This window comes from Macrobrachium nipponense, chromosome 3 (genome assembly GCF_015104395.2).
Source record: "Macrobrachium nipponense isolate FS-2020 chromosome 3, ASM1510439v2, whole genome shotgun sequence".
NCBI classification, from domain to species: Eukaryota; Metazoa; Arthropoda; class Malacostraca; order Decapoda; family Palaemonidae; genus Macrobrachium; species Macrobrachium nipponense.
In genome coordinates, this window is record NC_087202.1 from 60,714,328 (window position 1) to 60,738,366 (window position 24,039).

General features: G+C 37.6%; 1 long non-coding RNA gene across 1 annotated transcript in view; it reads right to left on the minus strand.

Moving 5' to 3' along the window:
- Positions 1 to 12,432: 12,432 nt before the first annotated feature.
- Positions 12,433 to 24,039, minus strand: part of LOC135222208 (uncharacterized) — a 19,971-nt gene continuing 8,364 nt past the window's right edge. Inside the window, exons 2-3 of the long non-coding RNA XR_010316213.1 lie at positions 17,392 to 17,505; positions 12,433 to 13,443 (exon numbers count right to left, since the gene is read on the minus strand). This is a non-coding gene — a long non-coding RNA (uncharacterized LOC135222208). The remainder of the gene's footprint in view (positions 13,444 to 17,391; positions 17,506 to 24,039) is intronic.

Genomic DNA, 24,039 nt, shown 5'->3' on the forward strand with positions numbered 1-24,039 from the left:
AAATAAAAAAAATGGAAATCCTGAAGTTATCGAATTAACGAACAACGTTACAGAAAGAAATCGCCAAAAAATATAGTAAAAGTGACTAAAAACCTTTTCTGGTCATAAAAAAGGAATGTCTGAATCTGAAAAATACACAAAAACGACTTCAGGATTAGAGCTTCAGCGGAATTTTCTTCCTAAAACTACAGTATCTGGGATCGAATATCTGGCATGACTTGCTTCATTACAAATATACTTTTATCGATCGATGTGGGAACTTTCAAGAATGAGAGATTTTATACAGCGAAATATGAACAAAAATGAGTACCAATAATTTTACAAGGTTCATATAAATCAAAACAATAATGTCATCATCATGATAAGACCAATTCTATTAAAAAAAGTCAAAAACTAAAGTTTTGAGGCATTCATAAGAGTATGAAGGCAAATACGCACTTGGCGGAAACTTTCGAACGCAATAATTCAATGAAAACCATATAATCTGATGCTGATAAGATTTGCTCTCAAACTTCAGGACCAATATTTGCAGAGCCATTTCTAAACTTTTCCGAATTTCCGTCATACTTGAAAAGGCACAGTTGTCATTCGTGACGTTTATGAAATTTAGAGGAGTTTAAAATAAACGAAAAACAAAAACAAAAAATTGTATGTAGCACATCCTCACACCCCCTGAATTTATTAGTTATTGTAGCAACTAAATGCATTTGTTAATACCTCAACAACACAATTACAATATTGATAAAGAGGACTATTTTGTTTTACCGAGAAAAATACGAACACTTCTAGGAAATAGAAAAAAAATAAGAGATCAGGTTATTAATCGTCCAGATTAGAAGGCATAATTTAATCCCATCATTAACATCCGATGACGTTGAAAACTTACAATCGCAATTATATTATCAACAAAAATATATTTCGTGTAAGGAATTCTTTCCTTAAGAGGTAACGAACTAGTTATCCTCAGTACACAGAAAATGCCATATGAAATCGCTATGGCGATAAATAGACTGGAGGATATATCCTCTTCCACCCTAATTAATTTCCACAGGGAAAGTCCTATTTTATCGCCTTCTGGCTTAACCAGTCGAGTCGCACTCACAAATAACGCAAAGGTTGCTCATTAGAACTCGTATTCTCAAAGGAAAAAAGCAATCTATTCATGGGACGATGTATAATCTGATTCATGGGGTTCACGTTAATTTGGTTTTTACTCATTATGCGTGTGTGTGTGTGTGTGTGTGTGTGAGAGAGAGAGAGAGAGAGAGAGAGAGATATTAACCTGCTTAGAATAAAGCGAGATAGAGAATACGACTGAGACAGTTAGGATGCGAAATCCAATGGAACTGTCGAGACACATTTTCTAAAGTTAATTTGAAAGTTTTAGTTTACCAGTCTGTCTGGGATTTTATCAAATAATTTCCATCCTTTGTCTCATTTTGAAAACTTCATCCCTCTACCGTTTTCCTCGTGCCTGGTTGCAAACGAAGGATTTACTCTTCCCTGTGGAAAGAGTGGACGATGGAAGAAAGTGTAAAATGCAGTGAAAATAAAAAAAAATTTAAGTGAACATCAACTTTTTGTCATCCAAAGCCGAGATGGAAAGTTATCAAAGGCTTAGAATAACAATGAAACGGTGAAAATGAGGTAAATAAATACAACAGATTTAACTAATATACCATTGACCAAATATCCGTTCTTTCGGGGAAAAATGATGACTGCGCAGCCAAAGTTTACATGAGGCTGAGTGCAACTGAGACGAACTCGGTTATCTATTAATAAATTTTACTGTGCATGATTGTCATTTTATGACTAGTGGGTCGTTTTTAATATACCACATGATTTACTTAGTTTAATCTTTAGCAAATTTTTACTTTCATCGTTGGAGAATATTCATCAATATATTAGAATATTCTTACTCCCGTTCACTGGAAAATATATTCAAAACATTGATCATGGCTTCTTACTTGATATTGTTATCTTCTGGGTTTTAATTGTTCTCATAACATCTCAGATGCAAGTTTTCTGACTTCTTATGAAGATAAGTAAATAAAAAAAGAGAAATTGTAAATAAAACAATATTTTATTCTGTGCATTTTCAGTCATTTTCCTTGACAATGATCGTTTACTGAAGTATAATTACAGACTGCAAGAGAATTAAAAATACCTATTAACCATGTGCAGGGAGAGAATAAGTTCAATGCCTATAAAACAGGGTACAGTTAATATTTCCACTGCGGAGACTGCAAATTTGAAAGACTTCATTCTCTTGCAAACACGCACGCACTTTGAGCTTCATGTCACCACAGCAATAAAGGTAATCAAATGGCTTCGTCATTAATCAATGAGCCACTTCTAATGACTGATTTTTGCATCAGATGGAAAATTATTGAACGTCACTGCGGAGTATGAAGAACAATTTATGAAAGACGGATATCGAAAATTGTGAGTATCTCTAGCTAGATGGTAGACCCTTTTGTGAAAGGTATCCTTGTCGTTTTAAATTGAGAACCTAAATCATTTAGTAGACGAGCATTCATTGCGTTCTAAGAATGATTACAAGGATATTCTTACAAATGAGAATCAAAGCCATTTTGTGAAGGGACAAAAAGTATATCTATTTTCATTAAGACTGGAGAAGATAACGAGAAGCAAATAAATGTAATTCAAAAGAAACCACACCTGCGATCGAATGACTGGAAATACTATGCAACATATTGTCACTGTTAGTAACATGAGTTGATGATAAACCTGAGGGGGTTGAGGGGGGACATAACAGACTGGAATTCCCTTCGGTTTTGCATGTTAATTTTTTGCAAGTATTATGAATGTGTTCTTAGCATTGCCAGGAAGTGGAAAAATGTCGCCATTGTTCCTCTGGACCTTCAGTACGTACTGTATAAATCACGTTTTATTTCAGAGTCTGGAATGCCAGAATATTACATAGTGTTTTCTAAAGTGTTTCTGACAAATATTCAATCTATGGTCCAACCACAACAAGAAAGATCCTTGAAGCCAAGCACGTTAAAAGAGCCCTGGAAGCACACATGACTGCAGTTCAGGCCCTCTATGAACTCTATGTAGACTAATTCTTCCTAGACCATCCTTATCTGAAGGGGCCATGTGTACAGGCAGCAAAGCAGCTTAACCAAAGTTGTTTTCAACATCTATATCAAGAGATGTTGAAGACGCAACAAAATAAGGTAACTATTCGTGATTCATCTGTACCATCCGTGATGGTCTTTGGGAGCTACACCTGTCGTCTCTTGATGATCTGTGCAAATACCTCTTTGCTTAAGACAAGCAGAAGTATGCCAGGCTGGTTCCACTTTACCTTGCGAAAATGACAGCCCTTCAGAGCACAGATCCAGACATACATCACGGATTAAAACTTTGTAGTCAACAAAAAACAGATCCCATTCTATGCCATTGCGGTGGATCATGCTCTTGAGCACATCAACTGCATCATGAAAGTCACTGGAGGACTTGTGGGCATTACACAGAATGCCAGTGTTGGAAAGATTCTTCCTTACAACTCCAGAAGAAGCACATGTGATGTCTGGCTCACCAACAAATACATGTAAGGAATATCATGACGTGTCGCTGGCTGTCTGGACAAGACAGGAAGAGAACATGGCTTGACTCAAGAGCATGCTCATATCATTCATGAATCTGATGAAGTATGAGGGTGAAGACCTGCCCAACATCATCACAAAGGTTGTGAGGCCAGCTGAGGTGCAGAAAGATGTGTGCAACCAAGAAGACATTTGGCAGCAGAGGTATGCCAACTTTGTTGAGGAATGCATCAACATGGATGAGGTCAGTATCTGGGTCAGAATGAAGCAGGTTCAAATGAAGTTATGGGAAAGTGCAAGGAAGTTGGTGAAACTCAAAGTGGTTGATCAGGTAGTGGAGCTCAAGGACGACAGATCACTATTTGCCTGCATGTTGATTGTTGCACGCTGACGCCCTGAGATGAACCACAAGGCGAGCACTGGCCAGCATGAGTTCACGTCCCTCCCACAAGCCTTGTTCGCAGTGAGTGGTGAGCTCCTACCATGCACAGACAAAAGCACGCTGATGGCTGTACTTGAGGACCTGCCAAACAAAATTAGTGTTGAGCTACAGCAGAGGATGACATTGCTCCCTTGATAGAATGGCAATTGACCAGGCAATGGGTAAGCCACCTAGGGTGAAGACATGTGCTCAATGGGCGGACCACTTCATAGCTAGACTAGACAGCAAGTGCAGAGAATATGACGAGCCCCATCTAATCTTTGACCATTATGATCTTCCCACTTCATTGCAAGAGGCCACATGGAGAGACTTCAGTGGTAAGCCAGCAACTGCTTATCACATCACACCAAAACACCAATTGGCGAGATGTCAGCAAAGCAGTTCCTATCCAGTACCACAGCCAATGATGAACTGACAGTTTATCTTGCAAAAAAAAAAAAAAAAAAAAAAAACTTTCCACCACTTTGAGGTAAAGCCCAAGGTCTTCATAGTGACATTGCGGCAGGAGGTCCTCTCAAACTACATGGATGTTCAACATGCCTTCAGCCCCCAATAAGAAGTGGATATGAGACTGATCCTGCACAGTCTGGATGCTGTTCAAAAAGGAGCAACAGAAGTCTACATTCAGTCACCTGACACTGACATTTTTGTTGTTGCAACCAACCGTTACCATCAGTTCTGCAGGGAAGCTGACCTGTTGGCAAGCACTTAGCAGATGCTCCATGGAGGTGGTATCGGCATATGCTGCCTAATGCTGCGTTTACACCAAGCATGTCGAGTCGAGTCGAGTCAAGTCAAGATGAGTCATGTGACTCGAGTCATATTGAATCAGCTCCGTTCCTACTGACTGAGTCAGAAAGTCAGAATCAAGCTCAACTGGGGCTAGGATGGACGCAAACACTCTTGCTGAAATATCGGTGTTGCTGAGGCGGCGAAAGGAGCAGGCGCGTAGGCGTCAAAGATTATGGGTTTATGAGATTGATACTAAAAGGTCAGAGCTACTAAAGAATAAGGATAAAAAAGGACAAATGTAAAACAAAGCTGATTAAGGAATAAGGATAAAAAAGGACAAAGAGAAAAATCTATCAGTGCGCTACAATAAGAGGTTCCAACGAATTCAGATTTGCCTGACGAATCATGAGATTGAGATGTTCAGAGACTTAATAAAATGACTTCGTGAATTATACTTATTTCAGTGGCTGCGAATGTGGGGGTATATATCCATATGAAATACCAACCCAACAGAACAAGGGATTAAAGCCACCTTACTAAATAGGAACTTCATTTGATTATCAAAATTCTTTTTTCCGATTTCGATCGAAAGCAATATCACGGAAGGGGAGAAAGAGATGGCAGGAAGCAACAAGTGAGCAACTGAGATTTCGAAAACTATTAAGTAACGATTCTCAGCTAAAACATAACTGTTAATGATACAAGAGTTTTGAACCACCTCATACGTATCTATCCACTAACCCTAAGATCGTGAGAGAGAGAGAGAGAGAGAGAGAGAGAGAGAGAGAGAGAGAGAGATTAGAACAATTTAGTGAATAAGCTGGTACTATACCAGCTTATTCACTACCGTTTGTCAAGTTGTTAGATGACCTGGGGCTTTACCCTGAAGATTACGACAAGGATATTAGCTTTCTAGGAGAGGTTAATGCAGTACAGTCCATTATCATTTATATTCCTTAAAGATGAAAGTGAGACGAATTTAAAGAGACATGCTTAAATTTAAAGTTAATAAGATTGTACTAAATCAATTAACAGCTTCGGGGATCAGCCCTCATGACTGAAAGCGACCAGGGTTGAAGGAATGAGATGGACAATCTTATTTCTTTACTGTAAACTTTTGATTATTACTGCTTACGCCAATAATTTCCCCTAAATATAAACCAAATAATTGCAAGTGCAAAAACACTTTTTTCATCTGCGAAATCATTACACGTTTGAACTGGAAAATTCCAGTTGAAAGTTTCCCATAAAAGCGCCATGAAAATAATATCTCCGGCTCTTAACTGGGACAAGTCTGTAACGTACAAAATGATCTGTCATCCGGCCTCATCCGGTATTATATTTTCTCCACGTGGAGTTCTGCCGCACTCTGATTGTTGCAACAGAAATAGAAATATCAACTCCTCGTTGACCGACATGAATTGTCTCCGAGAAACACATTCTATTTTCGAATAACATATTTTGGTACTGGATGTTCTTTCACAATTATGATGCATGATGTTCTTTCATTATTACATAACATTCTGTTTTATCACTCTATGTAACAATGACATGTTTTCCAAGACTTCTTTTTGAAGGCAGGCAACCATGAAATATGAACACTGGAGGAGAGTCTGACAGAGAAAATGTATAAAACTGTTACATCAAATGGTCCATTATATAACTGTCATTTCTATAGTTAAATAACCATCTACTCAGGTGTTTCAGAAACTATTGAGCGATACTCATTTTACAATCCCAACACATACTCCAGTGCTGAATCTTCTTATGGTGAGCATGACAGTAACAAAACTCAAAATAAGATTGTTATAGGCGTAGGACACAGAATACATTCTAGAAAATGTATATACTATACCTTCGACTACGTGAAATTTCAAAAAAATTTGCATATCATTCTTCATTGTAACTTCACTTGAGATAAACCAATCTAGCCTATCTGTCCTTTAACAGTGCAAATAAAATAGTATACTGAGAGTCTTCCAAGATTCTGTAGTGCTACCTATCCTGAGGAAATTCATTTGATTAATTTCCTCTGCTATGTTTGGAACATTCTTCCCCGATTCGATCTTCAATAGCTGGCTCACATCTTAAATCGTTGGGTGAAACATAAAATATATCAAATCTATTAATCCAGGTCCTAGCATCAATCTTTGTCATTATTATTGAATCAACTCGATGCACATTCACATCCACCCAGATTTTACCAAGTACCACGTATTGTTAGATTGTGCAATCAATTCTAACAACCTTGCTCTTCTATTTGCGAGGTTTAATACCGCAAAGTTCAAGGAAATATTCTTTGGTAGTAAATAAGAGAAACCCAAGTACACAAATTATAACTACAAGCTCTGCGACGTGGTATATGCAGACAGAGACCTAACAACACGGGAAAATAAATGTTGACCATGACCTCAAAGGCTGAGCAAGTTACCTTATGTAACGCGCTATTAACGGGGGAGGTAGAAGCTTGAGAGAGAGAGAGAGAGAGAGAGAGAGAGAGAGAGAGAGAGAGAGAGATGGGGCCTTTATGCGGGGGTGGGTCTCTCTCTCTGAGAGAGAGAGAGAGAGAGAGAGAGAGAGCTATGAGGCCTTTATGCGGGGCTGGGTCTCTCTCTCTCTCTTTCACTAGTGTAATAGTGTGGGAATGAGAGCATAAGAGTTCAACTTTATTCATTGTGCAAAAAAAAAAAAAAAAAAAAAAAGGGGGGCTAACAAAAGGAGTCCCCGGGAAAAACGGGTGAAAATCGATACTGGAGGTAACATGAACCAGATATGTATCTAAACACACGGCGACATACCTTTTAAATTACTTGTTGAAAATTAGTGATATCATTAATACAAAAATGAAATCAATACAACCAAAAAAGTAAAAGGTCATTCTTTTGTGCCCACGGTAGAATTTTTGTTGTTCCTTTAAAACGTGAAATTCTACGCAGCAAAGAAATGTGAAAGTAAAATAAGAACAAATACAAGGGAAAAGGCAAAACACCCATAACAAAATCATGCGATTCATTCCTAGAATTTGTCAGGTGCCCACAATTAGGTCTCCAATAACTATGGAGGTTCGATAAGGTCTTGGAACCTTCCCAAATATTTTCTTGCTCAACTATTGCGAACTGCACAATTTATGGGAACTCTAGAAATAAATTCACTGAAATTCGCTTCGCTAGATATAAGATTAATCTTAAAATGGAGGCTACTATTTTAAATAAGCCGTTATTTTCAAACATAAACAAATTGTCAGAAAAAATGGACATAACAAAAAAATTGACATTCCCTGCAACAGATCCTAACAGGTATTAATAAACCTAAGAAATTCAAAAGTTACTTGTTACGCTTTTCTCTTCTTCTTGATGCTCTTATTCGTCCCTTTTTTACCTTACTTATTTCTGATAAGGTACGTATAATACTGCTATATATGAAATGGAATGTTGACCTCAAGAAATAGAAATGGGCCTCCGAGCGAAAGGGTAATCAATAATCTTCAATTCATTAGTATCAGAGAGAGAGAGAGAGAGAGAGAGAGAGAGAGAGAGAGGAGGAGAGGCGAGAGAGAGAGCGAGAGGAGAGTGGAGAGAGAGGAGATAGTGGGAGAGAGAGAGAGAGAGAGAGAAATAATGATTTACTAGAAAAATAAAATCAAGGGAAAAAAATCGCCTCGTTCAACTCTACCATAAAACCATCACCTAAACTATAATAATACTGTGAATTTATAAGTCTACAATCGTGGGTCCCTCAGCCACCAACTGGCGCTTAATTTTACCAGAGCTTGAAATTCGTCTTGGGAGGCTGCAAGCCGACAACGCTCGTTAGGGGAGTCTGGTGGGTTTCATAACTCCGAAGCTAAGCCAATCATGAAGGCTAATTCCAGATAAGACCATGCGAGATAACATAAGACTGGAGGGCTTAAACTATAAATACTAACCCTCACAGCCGTACTATCTTTATCTCGTAAAGAGAGCAACACAATTAATCTTATTAATGACTGCAATAAATTTTAGTTATGGCTTTTGCCTTAAATGAAGTATTTCTCACATAAGTGAATACTAAACACATGGGTACATTAAAACTTAAAGATATATATATAATTCTGCTATATCAAATCTTAAAAGGTAAAGTTAACTATACGATGGCGTATAAGAAGTAAATTTAAGAAAATTATCCCCAATTCAAAACGTTCGGTTTGTCATGATATCTAACTATTCTATTTATTATTTACCGTCTTTAAATATAATTCCCTCATAACAATAACATGCCTACTATCGTGATGCATTCCCGAATAAAATCGGCTATTAGGTCAAGTATAATATTCTACGCGTTAATTTTCATAACATTATACTGAACGCTTTACAGGAACTTTACATTTCAAACTTACTTGAGGTTTAAAATAATTAAATTCGAAAATCCATGAATCATGAACTTTAATTTGTTCCCAATTAAAAACTCTCTTCACAGAAATGTACCAACGTCAACACGATCGGCAACAACCTCCGCTGACGCCAATCAAATATAAGATCTCAGAGACAATGTTACGATGTCGAAATATCCTGGTTAAAGGTCGACACAATGTTACGGCCTCTGATGGAGGTCCGCTTCAGGTTCGATATGAAATAATAAAAAAAAAACTTATCAACACAAACAGCTGAAACTGGGGATATGAATATAGAAAGAAACACTAACACAACAAAGGTTTATTTACAAGCTTACTAACAAAGGTAAATGCAGAATGGTATCTCCTATTTACATAAATAGATAGAATCTTACACTGCATGAATGGGGGGAAACAGTGAGGTAATAAGAATACTTGCTAAACAGTTTGGCACTTCGAAGAGGTAACTTCATGAAAGTAGATCGGCGATTTAGGACGTCCTCTTGACTCCATATTGCAGAAAGTAATCTTCTTGTAAGGCAGGAATTCCCCAACACCTGTGACAGGAACTTTTCTTCTCTGAAGTCTGCTCGACGTAGAGACAACTCGGCCGTCCACACCGGAAGACGACTAGACCAATATCCAACCAACTCTCGAACAACTTTTGATTGATACTTCGTCAGTTCCTTGTTCTCGTATCTCACGGAAGATCTCTGCTGCTGCTGATCTCTCACTGATAATCTAATCTGTGGCTCTCTGTGACTAACTGGTGATCTCTCTTTTACGATCTCTCTCTCTTCTACGATCACTCCTCTCCAAAGTTCGTTCGTCGTATTTATACAGCACTCAGGGGGCGGAGCCTACGGCGAACGTCACCGACTCCAGGGATTTCTAGAACTACTTAGATGAATCTAGACGAGGCATTGCATCAGAAATCGCGGCGTTTCTCACGTAACGACGAGATCCACAACACTCCTGCCGATTCTGGAACAACCACGAACATAGGCGCCTCCAACAGTGGCGCGAAAACCTCCTTGCTGCCGAACTTCTCGAAAATGCGTTCTCCTTTACTTTATCTTTCTTTGATATGAAGCAATTACCATCACAGTTACCAACGCCTCTCAAAAAGATCATCATTATAGTCATGGGCTTGCTAGGCACATTCATTAAGTAACTTCCTCTAGGTGGCTAACTCTTGGGAAAAATTAGCTCTGAGTTGTTGCGAAGGTTACGGTGACAGCACATTTCTAGAAGTTCCTCAAATGAACACATTCCTGAGAAACCTTGCTAACGTCCACACACACACACATACACACGGAAGGGTTAACATAATCACCTTCCAGCTTCGCCGGCGGAGAAAATTATAACACCAATATAAACAACTGCCTCGTTCTCTTTGATTCCCTTGAAACCAGCAACGACAGAAATTGATATAGCATTAGTGAAACCCTTCGTATAAGATCTAAGATTCTAGCTTATAGGGAGAGAAAAAGGGGACAAGATAAAATTTAATACCAGCCTGATTACCTGTTAAAGGACACCACTGACCCTGACACAATAGGCTATCAAGTATCTCACGCATTGGATGGAAGGGATTAGAATGGAATATAGAGTTTAGGCCACAGGTCTCGCACTGGGACCGTTGAGGTCATTCAGCGATGGAAATGACATTCTAAGTAGGTAGGTTTGAAAGGTGTAACAGGAAGAAAACCTCTCAGTTGAACTATGAAATAATTGTCAGGAGATTGTGAATAGCAATCTAACGCATTGGACATCCTTATGAATGCATTCATTCCGGAATGCATAGCACGAATGTTAATGATTCGCCAATAATCATTTTCTCTCGCTCTCTCTCCGGGCAATGAACTGAACCATTATGGGCTTGCAATTAAACACTAAAGAGAAAGTCCAATTAAATACTGTACTGACTGAAATTAATAATTTCACGTAGTAAGACATTCGATAACAAAGAAAATGGTAAATGGGACTGAAGTAAAAAGTATTTGAACTGTTCAAGGGCTACACTTGGCAGTCATAATCATGATCTTCGACTGGGAACCCATCTTGGGCCAGAAGCTCTACATGAAATTTTTAAATGAACCCCGCTCTTATTTTTCAATATTTCTTAATTATATACCCTTACCAAATGATACTTTTTGCCCCAAAAACTGAGTAAAACTGATCCATGAATTCTGGAGAAGTCGATTCCATAAAAAAGTTGGTGTAAAAATATGCACAAATGCCTGCCTAATTACATTCATATGTACATACATATATACAAAGAGGAATACGTCCCTAAATGCACACAAACAAGAGAGACAAATGCTAAGGAAGCTTTGATCAAAAATCTTCATCTGAGCTTTCAGCTTAAAAGAACTAAAATTAAACCTCCATTACCATGTACATAATTGCTTCTAGTATCCCTGATGCAGTAGGCATTTAATTAGCTCAAGGACTCCTCCGCCGATTACTGGGCCGCGGGCCCCTGTAGGCTCTTATTTTTCAATAACATAATTACTGCATTTTAAATTTAGTTTATCTCTTCTATTACCGCGAATATATTTCCTGGTTCTTACCTGGGCAAAGAGAAAAGATAAAATCAGCTAGGTAATGGAGCTTTAACATGCATGTAAAGGAAAGGGAAAGCCGAAAACAGGAGGTTATACTTGTTTAAAGCAAAAGCACCATAAAATTCGTTCTTTCGGAGGACAACGTTTTTGAACCGATGAAAATTGATCTCATTTGGGTATCAATAGAATGTTTAAAAAGACCTCCACCAATACCTTGACTTGGAAAAAATATGTATAAGTTCAAAATAATACCAATAACTCAAAAACCAGTTTCAGTTAGATATCCTACAATAAAAATGTTGCTAATTAAGGGAGAAAAACTAATAAAAAATACAGAAACAACATAAGAACTTTGGAATCTTAATAACAACAACTTATCATTTATATATATGTATATATATACATAAATAAAATTTACGCACTTTTAACGTTTTTATATTTACAGTACGGAAACTGTCACAAATATCACATAATACCGTATTTACTGAACTTCGGGAATGCTTCACACCCAAGGGGAATTATGACTGCAACAGCGTATGGTCCTACAAGCATTCGAACCTAGATGTTTGGTTTAGATACAACGATTACGGGGGTCTATATATATATATATATATATATATATATATATATATATATATATATATATATATATATATATATATATATATATATATATATATATATACTATATATATATATATATATATATATATATATATATATATATATATCTATATTTCTGTGTCAGAATACCGTGTCATTTCATTGGCTCATAGTAATCCTTCCCCCACCCCACACGAAAACATGGAGTACTGTCAGAAGGTGGTGGCGGCAAAAGAATATAGCTGAGGGAAAATAATGACACAAAAACAAGTTACTTTTAAACTTTCTTCATAGATCATTCCTAAGACCGGTTTTATAAGACCAAATATCTACGAATTTGTTGAACATCCAGCGGGAATCTCCCCCGATCTTTTTCAAAGTTATGAGTGATAGCCACCAGGGTGTACTTGAATACCGACGATTATATAATGAAATAACAATTATATACATCAGAATAAGCGACAAGACATTGATAAATCATCATCAGTACAAACAAATGATGACTGACTTTTCGTGTTGAACTAACGACTAAAATAAATGCAAATCTGAACAATCTGTTTATATGACCTCTGAATTTCAATGGGTATCGTTTTTGGATTCTGTCCGATTTCAGTATAAGAAACTACTGAAAATGAATTCATGACGTCCCTACTAGCTAACAAGAGTCTTCCTACTCCATTTCACCCTTTACGAGTCGACTTATGGCAACAGTCTTTATTTTTTCATGCTAGCGTAATGTTCACCATTCAACCAACCAACTATCAATGATGCTGTTTTACATGTATTATCCATATGTTATCCATGGGAATTCCATTATGAATATGTTAATTGCCCTCTGTAGGCAGCCGTCTGCACTAGTTTCTATCAAATAATTATATAATAGCCTTTCAATATATAGTAACATTGTGCTAAAACTAAGTTTCGTGAAAAAAGAATATTTCCCTTTTTTCCCAAACTGTTGAGATCAACTGACTGAACAATAAAAAACAATCGGCGGAATTTGTAAAGAGAAGCCCAAATTGTGAAGCTTCTATTCGAAAATATCTGTGGACTCTGGTAAATAGAGAGCGACGGTTTGATGACTATTAAGACTGGATTTGCTGTATGGTACTCAGTGCTGTTTCTTCCCGCGTCACCCAGTGGAAGTTACGTCTGGAAAGAAAAATATAAAAATATGTTTAAAACTGAAGGCTGATAAACAAATGGAGTACATCAAATTTCCAATTATTTGATCATTGATTTTTAAATCCAAAGGCGATTATCATCAAAAGATGCCTGGAAGTGATAGAAAATGTTCTAAGAAAAATTCATTATACCTTATACTTCATAAATTTGCATATTTTACAAGCATACACAAGTGCGTATGTAGTATTTGTCGAATTTCCCAATTGGATGAGTTGTTCAAATGAACTGTTGATATTCATGAAACATAATTGGAAATGAGATGCTGTGCGGTCGTTCCGGATTCATTAGAGACCCCCTTTTCATAGATGAGTAATCCCCTTAAATTATCATATATTCTTAACACTCCCCAATCATCATATGGAAAATTCATTCTGGTTTCTCCATTGATTTCAATCTGTTAAATTACGTTTGCTTCGTTAGGCGTTGTTGATGATGATGATGATGATGTTATGGAGGATGAAAATACAAACGAAGAGCGTTTTATATACTTTACAGTCTAAAGTCATCGTAAAGCATTCATAAACCCTTATAAGTCTCTCAGTTTTGTTTCAAAACACTATCAACTTAGGACTACAATGTCTCTAGACGTCTCTAGATTTGTACCTAAATCTAGGATCTATTCCCCGTTGGGGTTGGGGTGGGGGTGGGGGGGGGGGTGTTACCGCAGTCAGTGCATCTCACACGGTCTACTGTAGGCGTTACTTAAAGTTCTTTGCAGCGTCCCTTCGGCCCATAGCTGGACCCCTTCATTCCTTTTACTGTACTTCCATTCAGACTGTTATCTGCCATCTCCTAACACTTGTTTCATAGTGCAGCTGCGAGGTTTTCCTCCTGTTAAACATTTCAAGCCTCTCTACTATCAATTTACCTTTCAGCGCTAAATGACCCCGTAGGTCCCAGTGCTTGGCCCTTTGTCTAGATTCTTAAATCCATTCCATTCTGAGATCTATTTTCTCACTAACTTTTTCCTAAGCTTCTTTCCTTCATGTATAATCTTTACCCCGAAAATAATTGTGTCACCCTGAAATTTTCAATATATCCCGCAATTTACTTTGCTCTTGAGTAACTTATTTATCGTCATACTTCTGTATACAAGTTCATTTGTGTTTTGTAACAGAACTTCATATACTCTCCATTCTCCTTATTTAAGCCTATATATTACCTTCTTATTTGAAAAACATTTTTATTCTATAAATTAATCGAAAAGAACAACATATTGAGAGGTCATCGCAACAGAATATTTGAAAACGTCATCGCCCTATTCATCAAAAGTAACTCTTGCATTCGCATATCTGACCCCAGCCCCATTGTCCAGATCCTAGAGGTATCGAAAATCGGCCCCAATCATCGGCATCATTATCATCCATACCTTCAATATCATCACCATCAACGCCCAACAAAGGAAACGTAATTTATCAGAATAAACGTTATGGGGGAACCAGAATAAATTTTCCATATGATGACTGTGGAAGGTTAGGAATATTTGATTATTAATAAGAATAATGAAGGGCTCATTCACCAAATGAAAAGGGTCTCTATTGACGGAATGACCGCTCAACGATTAATGACCAAATTATGTTCCACGAATATCAATAGTTCATTTGAACAGCTCATCTAATTGGGAAAAAATGACAGACAACAGACCAGCTTATCAAAGCAGAAACAAAATTGATTTCAAAGCATTTCATTCGTAAGATACAGCATTATATCGTAAACTTGTCTTGTTAAAATATACAAGCTCATAATAGAAAAAGTCATACACAAAGCAAAGAGCATTTTTACAAAACCAGAAAAAACAAAGAAAAGGAAAAATTAAAAATCAAAATCATAATTCCTTACGTGGATAATTTACAAGAGATCACCCAAACTTTAGGCAACTCTAACCCATCCTTAAATAACGCTCAGCAGAAACTAGTTTCTAAAGAGATAGGAGTCTATGAAATCCTCTGTAGGGATTGTCTTTGTCGGAAAGATTAACTCAACATAAGTGCTAGATATGGGCAACGTAGTTTGGCAATTTTCCATCATATAAATAACATGAACCATACTGAATTTTGTATAAAAGCAGCTTCTCGATAGAAATGTCAGATGATAGAATCTTCACTGCTAAAACAGCAAGATAATAGGATCAAACTTTTCCAATGGAGCCTGGGACTCTGACCATATAGACAATATCTTCCTTAAGGCAACGATGGAGCGGATTATGACAATTGACAGAACCAAAGTCACTTAAAGGTGACCCCAGGCATCACCTAAGGGCATATCTCCCATCATATATTTCGCAGATATAACTTCTTATGTCATTCACTATTTGTATACGGATGGAAGTCAGTCCACCGAAATATAGTCCTTAGCTTTAAACCAGTGTTTTAATGGGCCTTTCATACTTGAGACGTATCCGGTTTTAACAGAAGAATTAATTTCACACACACACACACACGCACTCACACACGCACACACACACACACACACACACACACACACATATATATATATATATATATATATATATATATATATATATATATATATATATGATGTAAATGAGAGAGAGAGAGAGAGAGATGAGAGAGAAGAAGAGAGGAGGGAGAGGAGAGAGACGAGAGAGAGAGAGAGAGAGAGAGAGAGAGAGAAAGTAATGAATTGCAATTCCTTAATAATCACGTTATCCTGAATTAGAGTGCCACGCATTTTCCCGAATCAGAAAAGCATAATGGATTCATGAATATTCAAATTCATTCACTGATCTGGGATTTTGCCACATGAACACCAAAGTAGGCTTTCAGTATTAACGGTGCACTGATGAGATACGCAGGTGTGATATCCAGATAAACAAACACAACACAGAGAGAGAGAGAGAGAGAGAGAGAGAGAGAGAGAGAGAGAGAGAGAGAGAGAGAGAGGGGATAGTCTCCGAAATCGTAAAATTTACTGAAAAATTACGATCTCTAGAACTGGATGCTACTAAAAAATATAGCAATTTAACGTAGTGGGAACAGGGAACTTTCATACGTTATTCTGATCGGTCAACATGAAGTGAAGCTGGCGTAAAAAATAAGGGGGAAAGTTTTATAAAAACATAAAGTCACAAAAGTAAGATTACACTATGAATATCTGGGTGAAGAAAAATTGAAGGGATTAGCACGATCCGAATCGCTGTTCAGATCTCGAAACTTCCCAAGTCGCTGGACTTGGAAGGAAGATGCTGTGAAAGGAAAGTGCTGGGAAATAAAATGACTTGGGGATTACCTCAACACTTCGTTTCAATAATCCAGCGTGCGGTGAGAGAGGATTGAAATGATTAGTTTAAATGGACATTTCTTATTTCCGTTTTTTTTTCACTCACCCTAAAAATATATATATAAGAAACCGTAATGTCAGAAATGACAACACAACAATGACCCTTAAAACAGACAGAAGTTTTTCCCTCTTAATAATAAAACATGTAAACAAAGGCACATTGCCACAGTAGAGAAAAGAAAAAGAATTGGAAGACAGATACACCAGAGCGGGAAAGAAACTTCGAGACATTGGCAAAGCTAAGATGCATCCAAGAGCTCTGAGACAGTTTCAGTGGGGATATGTATGGAGTTGAAAGGGCAATATTTCTTTTTCTTAGGAAAAACAGACGTGGCTGGTGGCAAAGATATTATTATTTGTTAGTCTGTAAACGGACTTTAGTTCCATTCAAATAAAAGAGGACAAAAGGTAACGCTAATTCTTATAGCATATTAGGCAATCCTATAGTGATTCGGTCGTGTTACACATACACAAAGAAAGAGAGAGAGAGAGAGAGAGAGAGAGAGAGAGAGAGAGAGAGAGAGAGAGAGAGAAAATATGTCACCAATATTACTCTTTCCATCCTCTCGTGGCATTATCCACTGGTCTTACAGCTTTCACTGTTCCTTCCATTACCTGATATGATGCTTATCCTCTTCATGGGTGACCAATTTCCTATGTAGAAGATTCCAGAAGGAACAGTGCAAGAAATTAGTAAGTTTCATCTTCCAGCCATTTGTACCAGTATCCCTGGAATAGTGGTTAAGGAAGGAATTAATTTGGAGTGTTATACAATTATTAAACGAGTTGACAATATGAATAATTTCATGTAGGATCGTGTAGATACGACTTACACATTCTTCCAAGCACTGACATTTTTAGCGCCGATGATATATTGAAACACTTACTCTACTATTACACACACACAACACACACACACACACACACACACTCACATATTCTATTCAGATTATACTCCATACGATGTGCGAGTATGAAGAAATGAATCATTATTCTGGCTGAAGGCTTTTACCAATAATTTGTGACTGTTTGGAATTCTTGGACTTGGGATTATAAGATTTATATATATATATATATATATATATATATATATATATATGTATATATATATGAATAACTTGATCACGAAGTATATAAAACGTGATGCTATGTATAAATAAAGGCTTTTGCCACGAAGGAAAAAATGAAAAAGCGAGATAGCCGAGTACTTTCGGTCTTGTTCCGACCCTTTACTAAGGCAAACTGATTTTACAGAGGAAAACATAGTCAAAAGAAGGCTTAATATCCAAACTGACACTACAAGATTAGCAATAAGGTTGAGGAGACAAAGTGTCCTAGGAGGGTCCTGAATAGAGGGAACTATAATATTTTGGAGAAGAGATTGGTGTGACTAATTACTGATTGAGACATTTAAATACTGGGGGTTAACTGAGTTAGTTTGTCTGTGAGACGTGAATTATTATCTTTCCAGTGTTGATCTTGTAAGAACTTGAATTATTCAACTAATGCTTTACTAAAGTTCGATGAAAAGCATATAAAAGGAGGTACAGTAAAAGGAACGACAGTTGTCGTATGTGAATTTTTTATAAATCAACAGTCAGGTGGATAAACGACATCAAGAATTAAGCATGAATTCCATATATTGTGACATCGCTGACATAACGGGATAGGTGTATCTTACTAATGACAGTGTGTTTACGAGTATGTAGCCATAGAATTCCTCTCTATACACAATGCCTATACGATTTAACTGTATAAATAAGTAGTTAGACATATTAGTTTATTAATGCAATCTTTAAATATACTGAACATATGATGATTGTTATTATGGTGCAAAAATAATGGCAATTTCGGTAGTTTCGGTAAACATCACCAGTGTAAACCGAAAGACAGGAACTGTTACCGTTTAAGTTACATGGCATTCACTGTTGATAAATAATTTAACATTGTTTTGCAAAGTTTCATCAAATGACGCAGATTTATGTCACGAATCAATGCACGTTCTCGTTCTGAGCGATTTGGCATAAACTGTAAAGATGATGTGTCCAAATTTCATCAGGGAAAATGATGGGCGAAAGGTTGAGGAGTCATCTAGTGTAATAGTCAATTAATGATTCGCACCGTCAGTGAATACTAGGAATTTCCACTGCCTACATTTTTAGTTTACAATGAAAAATTTTTTTTATTCCAAGCGTGATGAAAAATTATATTTTACGCCATCAGCAAATCTACAGCCTGAAAACACCACACTTCGAAACTTCAACCACGTTATCTGGCGTTACAACTACCAGTGACCCTGGTAGTTGTTCCGCCAGAAACTCACAAACATTCAATCAATCATATTAATTTCAACTCTCTCTCTCTCTCTCTCTCTCTCTCTCTCTCTCTCTCTCTCTCTCTCTCTCTCTTAACGATGTCAATTGCAACATGACAACATTTGATAGCAACCCTCAAAGATAGGAAGAAACTGCGTTTGTGGTGACATCAAGCAGTAATACCATCGTTCTAACAAAGGATAAAATGAACGTTGATCCGGTTGCTCCATCCTTTCCCTAATCTTGGAATGGTTCCCATAAATAAGGAAAGGCAAAACCACGTCTTTCTGTGAAGCATAAATCATCAGAGATAAGATAATATATGTCGGTCCTCCCTGGCGTCATAAAAAAAAAAAAAAAAAATCTGCGACCTGAAATTGTGGGAACCTTGAATCTCAGTCACACCCCATAAACCCTATTGCCTGTCTCGTCTCCACGACGGTCAGGTCACCCCAATTGGGTTGTTCTTTGTGAGCGTACTCAGGCAGATGCACGATTATGAAATCCCATGAGAAAATCGCCCTCATGCAGCTGATTAACATCATTCAGCTCCCAATACATTCTTCCCCGTAAGGGAAGGGGTACGAGATAGTGCCTTCAGTGCACCTCAACTTAGTGCACTGCAAGCATTAATGATGTTTTCTTTTCTATGGCGCGTCCCTTCGACCACTAGCTGCAACCCATTTTATTCCTTTAACTTTACCTCCATTCATATTATCTGTCTCCCACCTTGCTATCAACCCTCTCCTAACGCCTTTCAAACCTGCTTGACTCTCAATTTTCCTTTCAGCGATGAATGGCCTCATGGGTCCCAGTACTTGGCCTTTGGCCTAAACACTATACTCCTACGCATTCTTTAACAGTTCATTTGACCTTCTATTGATCTTTGAAGCAACGGTAAGGAAACGTATCAAGTCATCCAAGGAGTCTAATAACAGCAAGCTGATGGTGGAGGGGAAGAGGATTGGGTTAAGCTGAACCCAGCAACCATAATTCACAATGATTATGCAACGACGATAATCATCTCCGTCGAGATGGACTGATTCATTACTTGTTCGTTTGTCTGTATGTTTGCTAGCGTGATTATGCCAAGCAAAGGAAAAAAATGCGACGATTAGTTCGGAAATGCTACAAAAAAGGTTAAAGTGTGTGATTGACATCATCTGATTATATTTTTGGGGACAGTATATATTTTAGGGAAAAGAGCATTTGAAAGGAAAGTGAGTTAGAAGTGACAGAGAGTCAGGTGTGGGTGGTGTGTGTACCAGATATATGTGTGTGCATCATATATATGTGCATGTGTGTGTATAAAAACTACGTCTCCATTCACGAGTTATAATAAGGCATAGAAACCCAGGTTAGGGTAATCCCCTTCAATGATCATTCCTCGGCATAAGCGGAGGTTGGGAATGTCCTAACCCACACTTTCTTGCAGTCGTCTCTCATCTTTAATCTCTGTTCCCCTTTCTACAACACAAGGCTTCTTTCCCTCTCAAATCGGTATGAGTTCAGATAAACGCATCTTATTATAAAAGCACATGATTTCAGAATAGTCTAGCATACTTCTTGTAATCATGAGATAAAATTTAGCATTATCTAATTTCCCGAAACGGCCAAACTTGAGCGCAAACATGATAACCCTTTACTTCTCTACCTCGTAATAACGAGAAATCTTTATATATTATGCTTAATTGCTTCCACAAGAAAGATCACCATCAAAGCAAGGTATATCGCTAGTTAAATGTAAAGTAGTCCTTTAAATTACACTTGATTTAAAGGTGAGCTTGCTAGGCTAAAAAATTACCCAATAAAGATTGAAAGCAACGCTTGGATATGACAGAAATTATATTCATATCCATCAATTAACAGACAAAAATGCACATCTTGAATACATTGCATGGGCGGTTATATCCTCAGCATCATTTCCAAGTCCTTTTTAATAGAGTTTTAAGGGAGGACAAAAAAAATATAACCGATAAAGTGCAACAAGCCGTTTACCTAGATAGTGTTCTCAGGAAAAAGACAACATTTACTGCCTCATCTCTCTCTCAGTTCTGAATTAAGAACGATTTCTGCCTAATCAATAAAAACATTAAGCTTCAATGATTGACTGATGTCCATAAACTGACACTGTAGCATCCCTGGGCATAATAAAAAACCTGGCTCCTTTATATTCAACATTATATACCCAGCACCCTCCTTTAGTGTTTCTGCTTACTTGGATTTATGTACTTACATGCCCACAAAAATTTAATCTGGAGGTAGTCTCAGAAAAAGGTCACAAATTTAATCTGGACGTAGTTTTAGAAAAAATATCTCAAATTTAATGTGGAAGCAGTCTCAGAAAAAAGGTGACTTGGAAGGAGCAAGGGGGAGAGCGAAGGGAAAGGGAAGGGGAAAGGGAAAGGTAAAGGGGGGGGGGGAAGGAAAGGGGCTGGGGAGCAATAGGTTTGGAAGGGGAGGGAAAGGGGCGGGGGAGGAACAGGTTTGAAATGGGGAGGGAAAGGGGCAGGGAGGAACGGGTTTGGAAGGGGAGACAGGAAGTGGGGAGTGGAGGGGAGAGAGGGGAGGGTCAGAGGGTGGGGAACGGGGAGTTGGGGCAGGGGTGGAGTTCGAGGAACATCAGCAGGAAGACTTAAAAGAAAGGTGGCACAGAAGTTTCGTCAAATAGGCTTAACTGTTCTGATTCTAAAAATCAGGAAAATCTTCAGAAGTTTTCCAATTAACATTTGCAGGATTAGTGCCTCTGGTAAGAAAAAGATATAATAAGAATTATTTATAATGTGTTACCCAAGTAAGAAGGAAATCTGGCTTATCATTACTTATCTTCCATTACTTAAACCAGCAAATATATGTATACAGAAATTATGTATGAAAATTCGTAAAGTAACTAAGTCTACGAGCATAACCAGCCTCGTTTCACGGGCAGAACCAGCTCCGTTTAGGGAATCCCTTCTCACCCACATCCTCTTCGGAGGAGGGGGGGGGGGGGGGGGGGGGAAGAGATAGGATGAAACCCCATTAAAAAGAATCATCTTATGGGTCCCCACTATAACCCTGCCAAGTTTCATGCACATCGGACCAGCCGTTTAGCCGTGATTGAATGACAGACGGACGGACAGACATTATGCTCATTATAGTAAGATAAAAAAAAATACCAACTGTTAAAATGTAAATCTCAAAATTATTTTCAATTGAAAATTTCAGTGACATGGAGAAAATGTATTTGCTTGCTAAAATGAGAACATGAAGGACTATTGAAAATGTTCTAGGCCGACAAAGTTCATGTGCTAAACCTTGAGATGAAGTTTCATTGAACTTTTTTTTTTCTTCTCATGACTTTCTTAGCAGGTACTGAACAATAGAATGACGTACTAAGTTACCCATGAGCTTAGTCCCGTTCACTGTTTCTCTGAAAGCGAGGGTATCAAGTACAAAATTACGTGTAAATGGGAATATACAACCACTTGAATAGGAACTGTTGACACACAATAGAACCTTTTACAATGAGGTTTACTCATTCACAAAATGACAAATAAGAAAGACTTCATTATGCAGGTACACTAATTTTTTATTTTGGGGTGGAGGGGGCGGGGGAACATTGACGATGACAAAATCTTTAATGGTTATTAACAAGTGCAAGAATAATGTAATCGTTCATGTAAATAACGCTATCGCGCACTTCTCTTCTAGAAATGATGCCATGTCTTTCCAAGACATAATCTTTGTCTAGACTGAAATCGGTGCGGAGATCGTTTGTACTGTCTGAATAGTGTGTGTGTTTGTAGATAACGAAAACTGTTCATACAATCGTTCGGTGTATGGGGCCCTTTACTCCGAGTCAGGTATGTAGACGACGTATTCGTTGTCATCCGAAGAAACTATCACAACTTGAACAGATTCATAGAAATAGCCAACAGCATTCTGCCCTCCATAAAACTCACATTAGAAAGAGAAGTAGATTATGAGTTACCTTTTTTGGATGCACTAGTCATTAGATTTCACATTAATCAGAAATTTAAATTCTCTGCATATTGCAAAACAACCAACTCAGAAAGTTACATACATTCTTATTTATTCCATGCCAATAATATCAAAAACAATGTGGTAAAGAACTTTACCAGTACGGAAAAAGACCCCATTTTGGCTCAATTTCAACACCCAACCCCCAATTCGGCTCACAGGCAATAAACCTCGTAAGCTTGCTTTTATTCTAACCTCGTGTACGTTAACCATCAACAACTCCACGGGAAAACCACCAAATATTTCGCTCTAGTACAGAAAAGAACACCAAAAATGGCTCATGAAGTACTCTTTGGATAGGAGAACCATGGTTTCGCTTGACCCCTTGAAAATACCCAAACCCCATTTTGGCTCAAGATATACTCTACGGATGAAAAAACCACCATTTCACGACCCCTTGAAAATACCCAACCCCATTTTGGCTCAGATATACTCTACAGATGAAAAAACCACCATTTCCTACAAATAACCTAACCCAACCTAACCTAACCTATTGAGTGAAAAAATTCTAAGTGCCTTAACCTAACCAAACCTAACCCAACCTAACCTAACCCAACCCACTGAGTGAAAAAATTCTAAGTCCCTTAACCTAACTTAACCCAACCTAACCTAACCTAACCTAACCCAGCCCAACCTATTGGCTCAAGATATAATCTACGGATGAAAAACCCCCATTTCACACAAATATGAATATAGGGGAAAAAATTCTAAGTCCTTTAACCTAACCTAACCCACGTGAAATACCCAACCCCATTTTAGCTCAAGCTATACTCTTCAGACGAAACACCGCCATTTCACATAAATATGAATATGAGGGAAAAAATTTTAATTCCCTTAACCTAACCTAACCTCATATTCATATGAAAAATATGAATATGAGGAACAATCTCTAAGTCCCTTAACCTAACCTAACCCACGTGAGTGA